At 43.3% G+C, this 21,443-nt stretch overlaps 1 pseudogene; it reads right to left on the reverse strand.

Annotated features, from left to right (window-relative positions):
- LOC112409022 (UDP-D-xylose:ribitol-5-phosphate beta1,4-xylosyltransferase-like) overlaps nucleotides 1–9,202 on the reverse strand; it is a 53,444-nt pseudogene extending 44,242 nt beyond the window's left edge.
- Between the last annotated feature and the right edge of the window lie 12,241 nt (nucleotides 9,203–21,443).

A 21,443-nucleotide genomic window follows, 5' to 3' on the forward strand; every position in this document is an offset into this window, starting at 1 on the left:
ATTAAATACCCACCAGCACTTTATGAGGACTTTCCTGGAATGGTCAGACTTTATTAGTATTTTTTCAATATCATGGACATAAAATGGTATCTAAATGTGATTTCAATTTGCATTTCCCTTTCACCTGTAAGGTTGAAATCTTTTCATAAGGTTATTGGCCAGTCTTTGTGGAGTAAATGATGTCTCACCTTCATTTGGTCAGATTTCAATGTACCTATTGTTAATTTTTTTAAAGCAGATGTTCTGACATATCTGCCAAAACCTGTCCATGATATTTTCCATACCAGCTAAGATGCTTTGGCCTCAAGTAATAGAGCACCCAACAAACAGTAGCTTAAATAACAAAGACATGTTATTATCTCACGTAACAAGAATCACGGCAGTAGTTGGCTCCAGAGTAGGTTTAGACCTGGCTCTCCTTGTCTTTTTCCTCTGCCATCCTCAGCATGTTGGCCTTATCTCTTGGGTGGTCCTGAGACCACTGCTGCAGCTCCAAGTGTCATGTCCTTATACCACACAGGGAGGAGCAGGAAGGAAGATGGCAGGAGTCAAAACTAGGCCTTTGCCTTTGGTTGCTCTCTTTTACCAGGGAACAAATTCTTAGAATCCCTCTGAAGTCTTGCACGTATATCTCATAGGCCAGAACCGGTCACATGTCTGTATTAGATAAATTGTTGGCCTTTGGGAATGGGATGTCATGGTTGGTTTAGGCCAATACCAATTCATCCCGGGAGCTGGGCAGACTGCATCCCAAACAAAATCTAGCTGCATAGACAAATGAGAAATGGCTGTTGTGCAGGCTGCCAAAGTGCTCCCTTTCCCCAAATCAGCAGGTCGTCTACAGCTCCTATTTTTTGTCTCCTGCACACCTCCCTCTTTAGCCCTCTCTCCAGATGGTTCCTTCCATGGCCTGCTTCCCAGCTTTCCCCTTTGAGCTTCCCTTTAGTATTCTTCTCTGTTGGGTCCCTTTTCTGAATGCCATGTTTTCCTCTCATTTTTTCTGTCTCTTTTTGCAGAAGCCCAACCCGTCAGTAACTTCCTAAAAAATAGTGCATAGGAGACACATGCACTGAACCTTGTTGGTGTGAAATTGTCAATATTCCATCCTCACATTTGATTCATCATTTGGTTGCTATAGAATGCTAAGTTTCAAAATAATCTCCACTCAGAATTTTGGAGGCCTTGCTCCGTCATTTTTTTATTCCCAATGTCTAGAAGTGCAAAGGTATCCTGACTACTGGTCCTTTGATGAAAACTCTCCTGCTCTTCTCAAAGGCTCTCCAGATCTCCGTTTTATCCCTGGCCTTCTGGAATTCCACACAGTTGTAGCATGGCATTGGGCACTCAGAAAGCTCCTTCAGGCAGACTTCTGTTCTGAAGTCCTGAGAAATGTTCTTGTTTTATACTTCTGATGTTCCCTTCCCTCCATTTGCTGAATTCCTGGAATTCCTGTTGGTTGCATGACAGACTTTCTGAATTAACCCCCCTAGTATTCTTATCATTTTTTTGGCCTAGTTTTCCTCTCTTTGGGAGCTGGGCAGACTGCAGCTCCTTTCTGTGAGGTTTGTTTTCCTTTCTGTGAGGTTTTGGGTTTGATTGTCCAAACTCCTTATTAAGTTTTTTATTTGCTTTCATATTTTTAATATCTAGGGACTTTTTCTTTCTTTTCTTTTCTTTTTTTTTTTTAAATTTGAAGTCTTTATTTTCCTCTCTAATCTCATGCCCCTTCCTCCCTCCCATGATATAACAACTGTAAGGAATTTGGTGAATTTCCTTCCAGTTCTTGTTGTGTGCATTTGCTTTGTGTATGTGTGTCCATAAACAGTATTATTTCTTAAATGTTCATAAATGACATCAGATTGTACTTAACATACTTCAATTCATTGTTTTAAACTCACAGGTATTTGGGATTGACTCTTGCTATTACACTTTGATTTAACTGATTCATTTTAGTGCACGATATTCTAGTAATTATAGACTACACTAGACTCATTTTTCATATATTTACTAGGAACTCTTTCTTGTTCTTTAATAAATTCCCTTTCATAGCATCACGTTTTATGTATAAAATATCACTCTGATGTTATACTTTTTTGAGATTTTCTTCTGTTTCCTGGGTTTTCTGTTGTCTCTAGGTTCATTTTCTTCTGTCTTGCTTTTAGTTTGCTTTAGTGTCTCTCATGGTGGAATCTTTGCTCCTATGTATGAGGATTCCTTGTCTATTTGTCCACATTAAAGAAGCAGGCACTGAAAAGATCACTTGGAAGCTCTGAGTGCATGGGCTGGGCTTGTTGATGTGGGAGACTTTATGTAGGATGATTGGAGCCTAGGGTAACATTTTTTTTTTTTTTTTTGCGGTACGTGGGCCTCTCACTGTTGTGGCCTCTCCCACCGCGGAGCACAGGCTCTGGACGCGCAGGCTCAGCGGCCATGGCTCACGGGCCCAGCCGCTCCGCAGCATGTGGGATCCTCCCAGACCGGGGCACGAACCTGCGTCCCCTGCATCGGCAGACGGACTCTCAACCACTGCGCCACCAGGGAAGCCCTAGGGTAACATTTTGATGGGATATCTTCAAAATCAAAATGTGTAAGCCTTTATTCTAGGACCATTTCCAATTTGGTCTTGATAGGATCTAACAGTAGGTCTCTGTAACATCAGGTTTATGCAGCATTAACTTACTCATATTTCTCAAGATACCGAACTTCCTTAGGCCTCAGTTTCCTTGTCTGTAATCAGATGGAGTTGGGCTAGGTGGCCTCAAAGGACTTATTCCACTCTGTAGTTTTATAATATGATTCAGGACAGAGATTAGTTAAGAGACGGAAGCATATTAGAAGGAATCAACTATGCTAAAATATAAAAATCCTTTGAAGCCGTCAGGAGATAGGCTCCTAAAAATCTAATAAAAATTTTGACTCATTGGGGACATGACTCAATGGGAGATAATTAGAAATAAACTTGGGAGGGAGGACTCAAGAACAGCTAATATTTAGTGGCAATGCCTTAATTAATTTTGCCTGTACCCTGGGGATGTTCGTCACTAGGCTTTGCAGTCTACCTCTTGGAGCTGAATTGTACATGTAAGCTGGACGTTGCTGATTGAATGGGGCATTATAGATCCGGAGAGAAGGAAGGAGTATTAGATTTTAATTTATAATAATCCATCGAAGACCCTGGGTCTTAGGCTGACAGATTCCTACACAAAGCTCAACATCTTGGAGGATTTCTAAAATTAGATTCTTGTTTACTCCTCAAATGAAGCTGTGTTCTTGGTGTTGTATGAGGTTAAGGGACTCTCAAAAGGTGATAGGGAAAACATTACCTGGAGATTTCACGTTTTTGCAGAGGAATTTTTATTAGGGTCTGATGTGTATTAAAATTAAAACTAAGTCTTAGTTTAATCTCTCTTTGCTTACTTAGACTGTAAATTCCTGCAAAATTGGTGCCTCTGTCCTCACGGTTTTATGTATCTCTCATACAATGTGTGCAGTTGGTGTTTATTACACATTTGAGTAAATGAATATATTGAGATGAAAACATGCCCTGGGAAACTGCTTCCTTTTCATCCACCTCTAACTCAAGTTGAAAATCTATAGGTCACCATCCAAGTTCAGCATGTTTTAAGCAGGTTGAGGACTGGAACTGGGGCTTGTTTAAAAGTTAAAAGTACATTCAACTCGATTTGGTGGAATTCCACTGTCACAAAATACCTTGAGGAATAACGTCTCAGCCAGTACTCCTTACTTCGGCAGCATGACTTGTCCTGCAGTCACCTCAATATCGTATTGCTGAGCTGAAATATAGCTAACCTGTCATAATGGTATTTACCCAGAGCGCAGGGGAGAGTCATGCCGGGGGAGACATTTAGGGGAGATTTCCTGGATTTACGATATTGATTTTTGGTCTTTGTATGAGGAAGAAATTAACATCCCTCCTCCTGGAAATATATTCTCTGTAATGAGCCTGGTTAACTTCATGAAATACAGCTTACCAAGTTAGTGTTTGCCAAGAAGGGGGACTGGGTTGGATTCAGAGGGGGGTGGGCAATCTCACTCAGAGATAGGGCTCTGTCAGACCGCAGACAAGGAAGGAGAAGATTTAGGCTGTCTTTGGTTTTGGCAAAGCTGATGAAAGACAAGCTTTAGTTGGGGAAACTTGTTTAAGAAAGGTTGGAGGGGAGAGAGGATTTCCATAGTAGCACAGACTTGGGGGGCCACTTTTTATGTTTTTGCTCTGAAAAAGGCCGTTCATTCATTCATTCATTTCAACAAACATTTACCAAAGGCTAGACCCATTACTAAGGATGTAAGGAATTGCTTTTAGGGAGCTAAGACACCAGAAAAGAAAACAACCCAGACCAGCCTCATAGCAGTTGAAAATGGAGACTAACTCTTGGGGAAATTCAGACTCTCCCCTGAGCATTATAAAATGGGAAACTTCATTTTGGCAAAGCCTAATGTCTAGGTATCATCTTTACATCTTCTCCAGCACCTTACACAGCATCTGGCCTGAACTTTGTTTATTTTTTAAAAATTTTATTTATTTATTTATTTTTGGCTGCCTTGGGTCTTCGTTTCTCTAGTTGTGGCGAGCAGAGTCTGCTCTTCGTTGTGGTGCACGGGCTTCTCATTGCGGTAACTTCTTTTGTTATGGAGCACAGGCTCTAGTATGGGCTTCAGTAGTTGTGGCACTCAGGCTCAGTAGTTGCGGCTCGTGGGCTCTGGAGCGCAGGCTCGGTAGTTGTGATGCACGGGCATAGTTGCTCTGCGGCATGTGGGATCTTCCTGGACCAGGGATCGAACCTGTGTCCCCTGCATTGGCAGGTGGATTCTTAACCACTGCGCCACGAGGGAAGTCCCTGGCCTGAACTTTGTAATCAGTCCTCCTAAAAATACGCCTTTCATCATTTCTCCCTTTCTTAGGGATCTACAATGACTTCCTGTGTTGCTTGCTGAACCCAAGATCAAAAGCCTCTGCCTGAGTTTTAAGGCTCCTCATAATTTAGCTTACCTTCCTAATGTATATTTCATATTTTCCATAAAGGAATAGCCCCCCAGGGGGCCCTCTTTACTTCTGAGTTTGCCCTCAGACAGCTGGTACTCTGACTGAATCTTCAGCTTGTTAACAATGTTGGTAGATAGAGACCATGCACTTCATCCCTGTGGCAATGGGCACATGGACGGCGGTTTGGTTGGCTCTGTAACAGAGGTGTGAGCTCTGGGAGCCTGCTGGGAGGGCTTCCTTTTCTCCACTCCCAGCAGCAGACCCAGGCTGTGGGGACAGAGAGGCCTGAGCTGGGCAGTGGGTATCAGTCTTTTTAGAGGCCGGAGCAGGGGCCAAGGGGAAGATGGGTTGCAGGGTTGACTGTGATTCCCAAAACAGCCTGGGTAGCCACTTAAGTCTGCAGAGCTGCCTCTATCAAAATGTTTGTGTGAGGCATTTTATGCTAGTTTTTGTTTGTTTTTAAAATAAGAGCTAGAAGGAAATCATCCTGAATTCTGTCATCCCAAGGAAAGGCAAGGGGAAATTTGAAGTTTTGCACGTGCTCTTTTTAAAAAATATATATTTATTTATTTATTTGGCTGCACTGGGTCTTAGTTGCCGCATGTGGGATCTTCATTGCTGCGTGTGGGATCTTTTAGTTGCGGCATGCAGGATCTAGTTCCCTGACCATGGATCGAACCCAGGCCCCCTGCATTGGGAATGGGGAGTCTTAACTACTGGACCACCAGGGAAGTCCCTGAACACGCTCTTGAGAGTAACTCACCCGCCATCTACCTGCCGTTGCTGGCCGGTCCAGGGAAGACCTGGCTCAGAGGATGGGCAGTAGGCGATTGTGGGGCGTACCCCGCAGAGTCCACCCGTGGTGTTGCCGCCGGTGTGCGATAGCACCTCGGGCTGTGATTCTAAGCTCTGTCCAGTGCGGAACACAGGGAAAGAAGAGCCTTAGGAACTGCTGAAGTCACTTGTTGCTCTTCACTGCTTTAAGGAAGTGGGGGAACAACAGCCTCCTGACAAAGGATGCAGGGCTCCTCCCAGCGTCATCCAGAGAGGCCAGTTTTTGTGAAAGATGCTTCACCGCTCAATTGATAACGTTCAGCACTCCCCTCCTTGCCTCCACCCTCAGACCTTACTTCTCACTAGCTTGTCTTTTTTGTTCTCCTTCACCCCCTGAATCTTTACTCTGAAATCCCTCCTTGAAGGGCTGCCCACTGGACGGAGCTCCCTGTGTACGTACCTGCTCTTGTCCCCCTTCCCCTGCGAGCGCCTGGCTGCTGTCCCTGGACCAAGCCACCCTGACCGAGCTCCTCTCTGCGCTGGCTGCTCCTGCAGCGACCACACACTACACTTAGAAACGTGGCCAGACCCCTCACACCTAATTCCAGTGCACATTGTTTGTCAAAAGGAGAAAAGGCCTTCTCATTTTGAAATCCAACAGGACAGTCCTGGAGGCCGTTACGAACTCTCACGATGTGTCCTTCAGGTGAACCTGCCATCAGAGTGACAGTACTTCCTGTCTGAGAAAAAATAAAAACGAAAGGGTCACCTGTTCTCCAGCCCTTTTCTCACCTGTATTTTCCCACCCCCACCCCCCCAAAAAACCAGAAAACACTACAAAAAATGTTGGTAGATAGCGCCTGCCTTGAAGAGCACCCCTACAGGCTAGCCCCAGGCTTACCTTTGTCTGGGACCCACCCACCCTTCCACAACCCAGGAGCAAAAGCGTTAACGCAGGCAGGGAGCACCAGCCTCCAAGCGTCTGCTCTGTGTGGTCTGAGCCCAGTCGCACAGCTGGTGAAATGTTTGGCATCCACCCTGTGCAGCGCTGTGGGACCCACTCTGCACTCTTTCCACGCTCTGTGTTTGCTCTTCTTCCTCTTTGCCTGTTCATATTCTTGCCATTTTTAAAGACCCAACACAGCAAACTCCATCTGTGCATTTAACAACTGTTTATTGAGGGGCTGCCATGAACACAATGGTGCAAGACAGACATTGTTAGGCCCTCACAAAGCCTGGAGTCCACAGTGGGGAGAGAGACATTCATCTAATAATCATCCAAATCAGTGTAAATTGTGTGATGTGGGCCATGCAGAGGGCGTATGGTAGGAGGTTGGTGTGGTGGAGTCTGTGGGAACCTGCACCTGGGCACCTGACTGGGCCTCTGTACCCAGGACCTGGACTTGACCTGGGTTGGGAAAGGGAAGGGGAGATCAGGCATGCCTTCCCTGTGGTCCTGGCCTTTGGGCTGAGGTCTGGAGTATGAGTGGACATTAACTAGGCATATAGGAGGGAAGCACGGTGCGTTTGAGGAACTGACAGTAGCCAGTGTTGTGGCTTGCAAGCCTCAGTTTTTTCATGGACTCTCCTAGGATTTCCCAGAATTATATCCTTATATCCTCTTGTTGATTCATTAAAGAAGAGATTAATGGTTTCAGTAAGCTTTAATTTAGGACCGAGTGTGCACTGTGAAGGGTGCTGGGAATACAAAGCCTGCTACAAACTCCATCACTACGTTTTCACTTTTTGCTTTCTCTTTTGTAGTGCCCAGCCCACCTTTAGGTATTGTTCATTGCTTGCTCTCCCTTCCCTGTATCTCTTCAGAGGCTGTAAGTTATATCCTGAAGTGATCGTCTGTCCTCCTTATTAGAGTATCCCCAGCCCTGGAACAGAGCCTGGCCTGTATAGTAGGTGCTCAGTATATATTTGTTGAATAAATACTTGTGTTGAATGAACTCCTGATGAGACATGGTTGTGACCTTGTTGTGTATTGGTTTGTTATGATTTCAAATCCACTTGTTTATGACTTAAGTGAAGGTGTTTTGATCTAAGGGTGAATTTGTTTACATCGAGGAAGATGTGCCAGGATGATGTCATCAACATTAGTTGTAGCTCGGCTATGGAGAGGCGTTGCTTGATTTGAGCCAGAAATCTAGCAGCTGATGGACAGAGGTTTGCAAAACAGAATCCATCATGATAAAACAAAGTCCTATGAAATTTCCAGGAGAAAGTAATTTAAGAGATAATAATAATGATAATGATAATAATAATAAAAATGATAATGACAATAATAGTAATAATAATAATGCAGCTTAACTCAATTCTCTCAATGCTATGTTGCTTTCCCAGTGAGTTCCTAACTTTACAATACAGAGTTCAAAGGTATTTAGTATACCAGGTAAGCACCATATATATTTGATTTTTTGACATTTGAGAAGCAGAGGAGATAGAATTTCTGGCCACTTCCCATTTCAGCTTACTGGGTCACTGCCTGAACTCTCACATACAGAGGTGACATGAAAAGGCTGGTGTTTTATTATTACCTCTCTTTATGGCTTATTGCCTCCATTAAAGAAAAATGGGTCTGAGATGGGATCCTTCAACCCCCGCTCTGAAGAGGCTAGCCTCAACCCCAGGGGAGGGCTAGGGGTCATTTTACACCCCCGTGAGCCCCATGCAGGAAGTTCTTAGGGGGAAAACTCGTTAACCATGGAATGGAGTTTTATTTGGAGCTTTCCAGGTCTGTAATAACCTCTCCCGTGACCTCGCCCAGACTCACAAGTCTGCTGGCTGTGCACTGGCTGGTTTGGCTTTCTCGTCTGTGTTTTGGCTTCGAGGAAGACAAGAGGGCGTGGTTCAAGGGAAGCAGTGAGCCCCAAGGAGACTCTGCCAATTACTGCATCTGTCAGTGTTCAACAACAGATCAAATGAATTCAGAGACCCAAACAGTATGCAGAAAACTGAACACAATTATCTAAGAAATTAAGTTACACAGTTGCTATGACCTTTAATCAATCATCCAACCGTTAATGTTAATTTTGTGATCTAAAAATCATAGTTCTATTTGCATTTTAATGGCTGCTAAATGAGTGTCATCAGGAAGAAATAATGGCAGGGTGGCCTTTTGCTACAAATTCTTGCTTCCTAATGGTGATGCAGAAAGCGAGGAAAACGGTGTTTGGAAAAGGTTTTGTTTCGCCTTCTAACAGATGTATGGAGCTGCCCTTCTCAAATGAAAAAACAAGCAGTTCCCCACAAATACCACCACCTGTTGTTATAAATAAATCCAGGCTGTAAAATGGCACGTACTCTCAATGGCAAAATCATTACGGGCATCCTACCCCTCTCCCGCCAGCCCTTCATTATAGCCTCTTAACACCTTGTTTCTCAGTCACGTACCTTTTCAATCTTTCGACCGGCCATCAGGCCCCATCCCTATCCAAGAGAGATGGCCTGTGGATTTGTGGCTAAAAATAAAAAGTTACCAACCTCGGGGAGAATGATCACACATCCCTTTGCACAGTTTAAGCGGCTAGAAACTGGCTACGTGCCACTCCATATTTAGGGTTCTCTTAAAATCTTAATCCAGACATCCAGTGGTGTATTTCACAGCTAATGAACCTAACCTTCAAGTAGGAGCATAAAATCCTAATTAAATCAGGGCATCGTGAAGTTATTGGCAGGCTGTTTATAATTCGGTAGAATCTTGTTTCTATGAGTAGTTATATGAAAATTATAAAGCATTAGAACTGGAATGTTGTATCCTTTAATTATCTCCTTATCTATCTCCAAACTCCTTTAATCCACAGACTGTGTCACTCCATATATAAATATTGATTGTTTAGCAGGCCCAGGATATTATACTTACTAAAATATTGTGTTTCTCACCTGAAATTCAGCTTCTTGCCTCCACTCTCTTGGGAGAAGTTTCATGTGAATTATTTCTTCTTATGAAAGAGGTCTTGAACTTATAAATTTGGGAAAAAAGCTTAAAAAATAAAGTGCTTCAGATATGTTCTGAGTACAGGAAATTCAAATAGGGAAGGGAGGAGAAATATTAGAGATGAATGCTAACTTATTTTTTTCTTCCAAGGAAAGTGGGCAGGGGGATGTTCCTGCAGAGATTGCAACACTCCATATTTCATAAAAGATTTATTAGCAATGACGGAGGGAGATTGCTGAGAGGAACCCTGATAAATGCCTTGCCTTTTTTCGCTGCTTTAAAATTATGGGTTCTGTCCATAAAGTACTGATTAATTCATATTCATTCAATGACATACCCTCTTTTTCTCCCCCAAGCAAAGATTGTAAGCATTTTACTTCAACAAATAAAGAACTCTGGGTGGGATGCATACTAATTCATTTAGCTCTAGAACTCGCACTACAATTGATGCAGCTAATCACAGCAAAGCAGGAAAGATTCTTTTCTTTTCCTGTGACAAGTCCTGCCTACCTTTCAGCATTTTTTCCCCCAAAGGTATTATTAATCTCTAAACATCACGAAATTGAAGACTTATCTAAGACCCTTTAAAACAGTGTGGCATCATACGTAGCAACTCCCAAGGAGAGAAGTTGCTTTGCTTTTCTAAAAGACTGACTGTAGCAATTGGAGTCTTTTTTCCTTGCTTAAGGAATCCGGATAAAGTAACTGGTGCCTGTTCTAAACTTCCGGAGGAAATTGGTTGGATTTTAAACACAGTATTTATTTTGGAATACTGGGTGGTTCAGGCCTAGAAAAGTGGCAAAGTCCTTGGAGGGAAGAGAATAGATGCTGGGCAGCAGATGAAGAGCCATCAGTGGCTCTTCGCTCAGGAGTTTACCTGGGAGAGACAGAGCTACGGCAGTGGGATGGATGGGACTTCCTGCTGCATAAGGTGGTCTGACAAATTACTTTTATGCACTTCTCAGAGAATCAGCCAGTATTTTTCAAATTTAATGAATTTTTAAATTGTAAGAGTAATGTACTCCTGTTGAAAATATTGGAAAATGTAGACAAGTACTAGCAGAAGAATTATTTCACAAGCACTGTGCTAGACACCATCCTGGATTATTTAAGGAGATTTCCATGAAAGAAGGTCCCTTAAATCTGGTTGGGGAACAATGGGCTGTAACCTCCATGAGGGTAAGTATCAGGTCTGTCTTGATCACTTGGCCCAGTCCTTGGCACTCTAGATGCTCACTATGTATTGGTTGAAGGAATAAAATTGTAAACAAACAGTAAAAACAGTGCATGTCCAAATTTGATTTTGCATAATTTTGATTGAGAGAACTAGAAGTATTGGTATGAGTAGCTGTCTAGACTTTTGAGTAATTTCCAAGTAGTTTTGTTAAGGATCTAGTTTAAATAGATAGAAAATGACCATACGTCAAGTTGCGGTGGAGAGGGGGAGTGCTATTTTCCATCGAAAATAAGACTACTTGGGGAATGCTTCTCCATGCCAACTATGGAACAAAGTTTAACCTACCTCTCTTATAGCAACTCTCAGAAGTATGCATTTTTATCTTCACTTTATAATTTGGTTCAGAAACCATAAGTAATTGTTCAAGACCTTAGTTAGTAAGTGGCACACCTGGGATTCAAACTCTCCTTTGTGTAACTCCGACACTGTGTTCATAACCACCATGCTTTACTGCCTGGAGTCTGGGTCAGCCAACGGCAGGGGCCAAATACAGGAGCACATCCAGGGTTTGCACATAGGGATGTTTAGAAGATCCACTGTGGGGAGCTAAGTCCAGGGGAAGAATATGTGGGATTCCTGAACTTTTAATCCAGGGTCTACTGAGGATCCAGGATCTGGGAAATACATTTGCCCAAGACTCACACAGCTTTGAAGAAGCTGAGTTCTGATCACATTGGCAGTGAGCACTGGGAAAGCCAGGGATCAGCAGTCAGGGAGCTGGTAACTGGCATTGAGGGACAGGAGACCTAGCCATTGGGGGCTGACACGTAAGACTCTGTGTTTGGCTTCCGGGGAGGTTGGGGCTTTCCAGTTGAAAACTTGAGATGCCACATGGGGGACTCAGCCCCTGGGAGAAACAGAATGAATCATGATTGACTCTGCAAGGCACCCTGCTGCCATGGAGGCCATCCCATTTGTCTTATTTGGAGACAAACTTAGTACCAGAGCCTGGAATAGAACTAAAAGGGAATCAAGTTGACTCAGTTACCAGGGTTGGATGGTGTGATTCAGTGAGGGTGCAGACTACCCCATGTTTGTCTGACCTTAGGGAATAGTCACATCTAATATATGGGACTCAGTTCATTTTTACCAAAGTTAATTGATATGTTGGATATTTCAAGCTTTCTCCTTTAATAATAAGGAGCACTAATAGTTGTGCATCTAATATATGTCAGGAACAGTGCATAGCCCTTTGCATCTCATTTAATCCTCACAGCAATTTTGGGTGGTAAGCACTGTTATCATCATCTTCATTTTACAAAGAAATGAAGTGAAGGCTTGGAAGAGTTAAGTAATTTGGGTAAGGTCACATATCTAGGAGGTGTGGAGCAGGGCTGAATAGCTGGGGAAGCCATTAAAATACTGAAAAATGTCTATTCTAGTAGTAAGTAGGCATCACAGGCTCTTCTGAGTGTCCACACACCCCTGGCCTGCTCTCCGGTCAGCCAACTAGAGAGGGGTTTGTACAGTAGGAGGTCTCTGGGGCCAGCATCTGCTCTCACTGGATGATTTCCCTGCTGCACTGGATGTACATCTATTGGTGGAGGTAGTTTTCATGGCGCACATGCCACCTGGCAGATTAGGGCTCAGCACCCTAACAACCCTCTAAGAGAATACGAATCACCCTGAGCGTTCAGATGTGTAAGCTCTTGCCTGTGTGCCTTCATCAACAGTTGCTCCAGGGGAGGGGCCCATAGCGTTTCCTGTCATTCACCCAACTTCTTTTCTCAGTGTTTTGGGCTTTTCCTTTTGTAAAGGTGTTGATCCTGTTAAAAGCAACTTATATTTCCTGCCATTGCTTTCTGCGGGGCAGGTGGTAATGCACTCCAAGAATGTTGAATTATTTCCGTGCAGTTTAATGAAAGGAGCCAGGATCTAAAGGTAGCTGACTTGAGTTCAAATCTTGACTCCATCATTTATTATCTCTGTGTGACCTTGCGTAGGCTACCAAACCTCTTTGCATCTCTTCATTTGTAAAATGATGGTAATTCTATCCATCCGTCCTAGAGACCTACCATCCATTTAAATCTTTTTACCAGAGAAAGACATAAATTAATATCACAGTGGATATAGGCTACTGCACAATGTACTTGTCTAGTCCCTGAGGGGACTGAAAAATTGGCAGACCAGATTATTAATAGTTTTCAAGATAGGATCCACATCAAATGCTGCACTATTCTCTGCCTCCAAAGAGTGGACGTGGGTTTTCTGTCTTATTTGTTGTGATGGGTTTGTTTACTGGAGCTCTTCTTTTAGAACTGTCTAGAACTTTTCCAATTTAAGTGATTCTGAAGTGACATTTCCAAAACTAGCCTAAGGCTTTTCTCTACTCTCACTAGCCTCACCTCACAGCCCCATGAAAGCACACTCAGGCTTCATTACATTTACTAAGATAGACTCAAGTAAATCCTACTGTAGATAAACAGCCCATAAAATTAACCATGGGTGAGCAGATTGTCTCTTAATGCACTCTTTAAAGGGCATGCTCTTTCAGGGGAGAAACCAACCAGGGAATGGATTTGGAGATAATTTGTGAGTTGCAGGTGTGACCTGATAAGGCACTAAAAAGCTCAACATTATGATTGTAAAAATGTAGTATGCCCATCCATCATCAGTGTAGCCTACATAAGCAAAGTCATTTATTAGAGCAGGATAAATAGCTTATTATTTGTCGGGAGTAAAAATGAATAGGTACAAAAATAGTAATATGGTAAAATTTGTGAGCACTTGTATGCATTATTTCTTTTGGTCGTTAAAGCTATGCTGTGTGATAGGTATTACTGGTCCTTTTTTACAAACAAGGAAATTAACCCTCAAAGGGTTTTACTGATTTATTTCTTTCCATAGCTAGGCGTCAGAGTAGTTCTCAATGCCCAGGAGACATTTAGCAATGTCTGGAGACATTTTTGGTTGTCACAAGTGAGAGGAAATGCTACTGATGGGCAGAGGCTGGGGATGCTGCTAAGTATCCTATATGCACAGGACAGCCCCACACATCAAAGTATTATGTGGCACAAGATGTTAGTGGTGCTGAGGCTGAGAAACCCTGAGTTGGAGGGAGTGGCAGTGAACCCAGGTTTTTCGGATTCCCAATTCAATGCTTATTTCTCTACAAGATTTTAAAGATAACAGTGTAGTAGAACTGTCATTGATCATAAGTTTCTCTAGGACGATGTTCATCTGGTACCTGGTAGTTTCAGCTGATATTATTTTGATTATTACCGACCCTCCCGAGTTGATCCCCAGCAAGGACCCTTCTGCTCAGTGTCGCTTACACCAGTAGGAGACTGAATTTGGTTCAGAAAGTAGTGTTCTTTGATCAAAGAACGGTGAGGTACAAGCTCACGCTGTAGAGTACATGCTCTCCCTGACAGGCTGTGGGAGGGGCTGCTTTATAGGGTTTTGTTTTTTTATTTTTGGCCTCGCCTCGCGGAATGCCGGATCTTAGTTACCCGAACCCGTGCCGCCTGCAGTGCAAGCGCTGAGTCGCAGCCACTGGACCGCCGGGAAGTCCCCTTATAGGATTCTTGTCATGGGGGAGGGGGTGGAGTTCTGGGGAGGGCGGGGCTGGCGGGCGCTGCTGTGCTGCGCAGGCTCAGGACTGCAGGGCTGAGGCAGAGCCTCTGCACACGTCCCACCGCCGCCGCCATCTTGGGTCGTGTGGGCCCCGCGCTTCCGCACACGCCCTGCTAGCTGAGGTGTCGGCTCGGCCCCTTGGCACTGGGAGCTCTGGTCTGACCAGTGAAACCAGACTCGGCGCAGAGGGAAGGAAAAGGTTAGACTATTTTATGACCCAGATTCTATTTTTATTTCCCAGGGATTGTTAATGGGCTTTGCCGGTGACAGTTGGTCTTTGTGTCCATTCTGATGGGCTCCTGAGGAGCAGGTTGTGAACTGTTTTGAGTCACACCCCTGGGTGTCACATGACCATGTTTGGCAGTATCTAATCTGCAGGTGATAGAGGATCTCCTTATATGTAGCAAAGTTGAGGAGAAAAATGAACCGGAGATTTTTTTAAAGAAAGGCTCTCCTTTGGCCTACCCATGTAAATAATAATAATGCCCCACCACATGTATTTAGGGCTTTATAAATTTCAAAGCACTTCTGTATTCCTTCAACATATTGAGGAGAAAATAAGTGCCATGTTGTTCTAGTTCTGAGCGTCCAGTAGAGCCCAAAACAAAGTCTCTCTTGACCCCTTGGCAGCTTATGTACGAGGTGCAGGGGACACAGGCCATAGGAAACAAGTAAGTATGTAATATGATGGAGAAAGGTACGCACTGTGGAAAAGGATAAAGCAGAGTAAGCGTAACAGGGAGTGCGGGGGTGGGGGTGTAGCCGTGTCGCCTGGGTGGGCGGGGAAGGGCGATGACGAAGTCGGGTATTTTTGCAGAGATGTGAAGGGTGGAAGAGAGTGAGTCATGTGGATATCGGGGAGAGGAGAATTCCCGGCAGAGAAAACAGCAAATGCTCTGGGACTGGTATGTGCTTGACAAGTTCAAGGAATGGCAAGGTGGCTGGCGTGGCTGGAGCTGAGTGAGCAGCGGGGGAATGGGGAAGAATGGGTCTCAGAGGTAGCAGCAGGGTGACCTTGTAAGCCATTGAAGAAGGACTTCAGGCTTGACTTTGATTGAGATGGGGAGCCACTGAAGAGTTTTGAGCAGAGAAGTGACATGATCAGATACAATTGTAAGAGATCAGTCTGGCTACTCTGTTGAGGCTAAACTACAGGACCTTAGGTTTGAAGCCAGGAAATCAGTTCCAGGGCTGTTGCAATAATCCAGAAAAGAAGCAAGGGTTGGCACCAGAGATGTAGCATAGGAGGTGATGAAATCAGTCTGATTCTGGGTATCTTTTGAAGGTTGAGCCAACAGGATTTGCTTCACAAATGGGGTATGAGAGAAAGAGAGGGAAAAGAGATGGCTTCAAGGATATTAGCCTGAGAAATGTCCCCATTTGAGATGGGGCAAGCTATAAGAGAAGCAGGTTTGAGGTGAAAGATCAGGAGTGCTGGTTTTAACATATTAAGTGTAAGGTGCTTATTAGGAATCTGAGTGGAGACGTAATGTCATATCAAGTAGCGTATAACACATCCAATGTTACATCTCTCTTTGACCAAAGGCCAGTGTTTAATTAACATGCCCAGGGCTGCAATGTGATGAAACTGGGATGAAATCATACTCTGTCTGATTCTAAGACCAATGTCCTTCTACTGAGGGAGAATTCTAGATATAAATAAGTATAAAGAAAGAAGCCTCTAATAGCACCAATTCCTAAAAACTGTCTTTAAACTGTGCTTCTTTATGATCTTCCCTAAAAAGCAAGGAATGGCCACATTTGGACAGAGGCACAGAGCACATTAAAATAAGTTGACCTCCTGGTGTGGGCCTTGGAATTATTATCAAAGTCATAAAAGGAGCAGGGCAAAGAAGCCCAAATAACTCAGATTCTGCCTACTTCAAATATCACAACTTTTTAAAAGCTCTCTTTTTCTTTATGCATCGATAGAATTAACAAAAAATGAAACCTTACTCTTTGTACTGTTTGGTTTATTTTTTTCCCTAAGTTTTTATGATAAAAAATTCAAACATACAGAATTGTTCAGTAAGCATCCATATATCTACCTCCTAGCTTCTGCATTTAATATTTTCCTATATTTCCTTTTTCGCATATCTGTCCATCCATTCCTCTATTCAGATGTCTGTCTGTCTTACTTTTTTGATGAATGCCATGGTCAACTGCACCCCTCAGTACACTTTCCGCCTAAAGACTTCAGCATGCATATCACGAACCAAGTTCTGTCTTAAACCCTTTATTTTTTTGCACTTGTGCCCCATTGGTTTTCAGGTGGCTCTCTTGTAAATGGCATGTAGTAGAATTTTGAATTTGGGTCTAACCTAAGAGTACATCTTCTAAAGAGGAGCCTATCACCCCATCACATTGACTGGGATTGTGGAATGTCGGTTCTTGCTTCTGTCTTCTTATTTTATGTCTTTCTTTGTGTATGCCTCCTTGACATTTCCCCTTTTATACTCTTTAGGCATTTATTCAAGTTTTCTTTGGTCTTTTCCATCTAGTAAACATGTTCTACTTTTTTCTTTCCAACCAGTAGTTACCTTTGAATTAAAACAGATATTGAGTCTAAATTTCTTTATTCATGTCGAGAATGAAACAGCATCCATTGCCTCCTCTCTTGTGGGAGGGGATCATTGAAGCTCCTTTGCTTTCCTTGGCTACTGAACCATTTCAAAGTTTCAGCCCAGGAAATCACAGACTCAGAGCATGTCAGGCTCTCATTTTTCAAGAGGGGAAAATTGAGACCCAGAGGGGGAAAATGACTTTATCCTTTTGAAAAGCCCCAGCTTCTGAATGGAAGAATCAGAGAGCTGGCTTGAACACAGGGCGTTTAGTGCACCTCTACCTTTAGCTCAGACAACACTCAAACAACACTTAACAGCTCCTAGACAGATGAGAAAAGACACTAGTTTTAAAGGATTAAAGAAAATGGATTTCTCAATTCATTGTAGAAATTTAAAAGCCTTCTAGGAAATCCTTCCATCTCTATAATAAAAAATTTTAGCCTACATTCTATTAACCTTTATGTCCACAATGGAAAAGCCTTTTGCTTAATAATATCCCCTCAAGTATTTGAAGACTATTCTTAAGTTTCCCCATAGTCTCCTTTTCTTAAGAATAAATAATCCAAATTCCTTTAAAATTTTCTCATAAATTCTTCTTCCCATTCTTTTATTAATCTTTATAACTTTCCATGAGCTTCCTTCAATTTTTCTATCTTGCTTCTAAGTTGTGAAGCCAGGAAAGGACAAAGTGTTCTGATACTGATTATTGAGTTCATGCCAAACTGTGAGTTCCTTGAAGGCAGGGGTTATTTCTTATTCAACTTTGTACCCCTGGATTAGGGGTCAGAAACCCTTTTATTTTTTTGCCTAAAAAGAGCCAGATAGCAATATTTTAGTCATTGCAGGCCAAGAGGCAGTGTCCTATATTCTTTGAACAGCTGTTGTCTCTGAAAGGCTAATACTCTTTTTTATGTTTTATATTATAGAAATGTGAAAATCATTCTTAGCTCAAGGGCCACGCAAAAACAAGTGGTATGGCAGATTTGGCTTATGGGCTCTAGTTTGTTGACTCTTGCTCTAGATCCTAGCACAATGCATGGCACGTAGTAGGCATTCAGTAAAGTTTGTTGAATAAAAGGATGTATGAATCTATGAAGATTATTTCATAATTTCTGTCTTTTATATTTTTATTTAACATTTCTCTTACATTGCTGGCTCAGTGAACTTGTCCACTAAGACCTTTAGATCTTCCTCAGCCATACACACTCATGGCCAGCACTTTCACATGCTGTTTGTACTTGTGTAGTTTTAGTGTTTTCCCCTTAATCTGAGATGCAGTAGGGGCCCTCTATTAACCTTCATCTGCTGGTGGCTTTGGATCTCATCTTTAATTTAGTGAGGTCGTTTTGAACTTTGTTTTTCCAGTGTGTTCAGCAGCTGCCCTAGTTGCAAATTATCTGTGAACTTAACAAGCAACCACAGGCAATTGACAAAACCAAAATGCCAGACTCAGTTCACCCCAGCTGAGGCCCCCAGCTCTATCTTATTTCCATTCTTATGTCTCCTACCTGCCCTGAAGGGGTTGGGAAACTCATTTCTACTTATTGTCCTGGAATAAATTGGAAGGAATCAGACAGGCACACAGAGGAGGCTAGCACTAATGGCAAAAGGAAAAACCCTTCCTTTTTTTCTCCTTTCTCCTTTTTGGGCCCGTAGAGAATATGAGTCACAGGCTGAGAGTGTGAAGTTCTGTATTAGTTAGAAGAATTTCCATTCTGAGCTGAATTTTTTTTTTTTTTTTAATTTATTTTTGGCTGTGTTGGGTCTTTGTTGCTGTGCACGGGCTTTCTATAGTTGCGGCGAGCGGGGGCTACTCTTCGTTGCGGTGCGTGGGCTTCTCATTGCGGTGGCTTCTCGTTGCGGAGCACGGGCTCTAGGCGCACAGGTTTCAGTAGTTGTGGCACATGGGCTCAGTCGTTGTAGCTCACAGTCCTTAGAGTGCAGGCTCAGTAGTTGTGGCACACGAGCTTAGTTGCTCCATGGCATGTGGGTCCTTCCCGGACCAGGGCTCGTACCTGTGTCCCCTGCATTGGCAGGTGGACGCTTAACCACTGCGCCACCAGGGAAGCCCCTCTGAGTCGAATTTGGATGAAGCAGTTGTGAGCAGCACAAATCCAGCATCAGGGGCATGGAGCTGCTTTACAGAATGCCCGGAGGCTGATCCCTGAGACTGAGTACATCACTCCTGCCATCCCCTCTATCCCACTCCCAGTTTCAGAGGAATTGAGTCCTAGGTCCACAGATGCATTTCTGATGGAATCTCCCTATTTATCTGCAATGACCTTGTGGGGAACCTGCTGTCTCTCTTTCATCCAGGGTCCAGTGGAACCACCTCTAAACTGCTAGTGGGTCAGCAAAGAGCCATGCTTCTTCAGTGCTCGGTGTCCTGCCTGGGACACAGAAGGGCTTTTAGATTTAGCCAGATGTGAAGTCAAGCCTGATGGAAAACATGGGCAGGGGGCGCTCCTTTTCTTTCAAGCTCCTGACTACTAAGTGGTTACAGCTTTCAGTTGGAGGGAACTGGGAAAAGCTCTACTCTGGTTCCCTAGGGGTGATATGAGTTGCCTGTGGACCGTTTTATCCAGTCTTCTCTTTCCCTTTCCTCCCTTACTCTCTGTGTTGCTAAAATTGTTGTGATTGTTACCATTTAAAATATCCAGGAAAGCTGCATTTATTTACAACGACTTCCTTCTTAACCAGCTGGAAGAAGTTGCAAAATAGCCAACTTAGTGGTGGATCAATCTTCAACATTTCTTTCAAATGTTGAAGTAAAGAAAATGATGACAATTTTAAGGCTGTATTAGGTGGAAATGATCTATGAGGGATGGCAGACGGCTGAAGGTCACAAATCAGGCAGCTGCCTCTGGCTCAGTGACTCAGAAGAAACGTGGAAGGCAATGGGAAGTGTGTTCCTGAGTTTTATGAGAGTCCAAGTTTGGGATTATCAACATGCCTGGGATTTCCTGTAACGAGCCTTACTCCTTTCATAAAGCAAACCATTGTCTGATTAGAGCTGGCTGGCCTTCCTTAGATACAGAAATTAATTCATTTTGATTTTAGGGGGAAAATATCATACTTACTTGATAACAGCCTCATTTGCATGTGGGAATCACGCTTATTCCCCACCAGGTTAAAAGAATAATGTCAGTGACATTGAATTTGCATATTTTGTATCATTAATATTTGGAGAGCTTCTTTCAAGGCGTTTTAGATTCTGGGTATACACTCTCTTTTTCTTTTTGTTAGAGGACTTTTTTAACCTGTGTGTCAGGATAGGCTTGGTCATGCTGCGGTAGCAAAACCACTTTCAAATCTCAGTGGCTTAAAATGAGGGTTTATTTCATTCTTGTGCTACATGTCCATCTTGTCCAGCATGAGCTGTGCTCCATGATATTTTCTTTCAGGGACCCCCACTGCTGAGAGCATGGGTTCTCAAACTTTTTCTGTAAAGGGCCAGATGGTAAATATTTTGGGTTTTGCAGGCCATATGGTCTCTGTTGCAGCTGCTCAGCACTGCTGTTGTAGCACGCAAACAGCCATAGCCTATACGTAAAAGGATGGGCATGACTGTGCTCTGATAAAACTTTATTTATAAAAATTTGCAGTGGCCTGGATTCAGGCTGTGGGCTGTAGTTTGCCCACCCTGTGGTGGAGAGGAGAAGGAAAGGTGGTGAACCTTGCACCAGTTCTTTAAGGCTTAACTTCCACTCACACTTGATTGGCCACAGCAAGCCACATGGCCACATCTAACTTCATGGAGGTACAGAACGTGCAGTCCTCATCCCTGTCCAGAAAGAGAACCGGAAATGTTGGTGAACAGCACCTGTGATCACACACCCCTTCCCTATTCTTTTTAGAGAAACCAATATTTCCTCAAGTTCTAGACTAACACTTCAAAAAGCATCCTTTAAATGCAGTCTAACTCAGTTGTTTTGGTGGAGCTAAACAAATTTAGTTAGATGAGCAAGATCTAATTTCCAGGAGTCATTCTAAGCATTAAGTATGTGACATTTTTTCTTTAAGCCCATCAAGTTTCTGTTTGAATCCCTGCATCAATCTGAAGTGAGATTAAATTCATCCATCCAACTCATTGTCAGGTATTTAGACTTCTGGATCCAGGCAGTGATCACATCCTCTCCTTTTCTTTTCTTTTCTCTCTCTTTTTTTTTTTTTTCCCTTTATAGCCATGGAAGTCCAGGGCTCTCACCTTTCACTGGGATATAACTGGGCCTGGGTCTTCCTGACCACCTTGGGCACCCCTCTTTGCATCCCCAAGAGAGACCAGCAATTCCCACTAAGTGAGGTCTCCGGAGCCTCTCCTGTCTTTTAGCATTCATGTCCTTG

The sequence above is a fragment of the Neophocaena asiaeorientalis genome, unplaced genomic scaffold, assembly GCF_003031525.2.
Source record: "Neophocaena asiaeorientalis asiaeorientalis breed wild unplaced genomic scaffold, Neophocaena_asiaeorientalis_V1.1 scaffold344, whole genome shotgun sequence".
In the NCBI taxonomy this organism is placed as follows: Eukaryota; Metazoa; Chordata; class Mammalia; order Artiodactyla; family Phocoenidae; genus Neophocaena; species Neophocaena asiaeorientalis.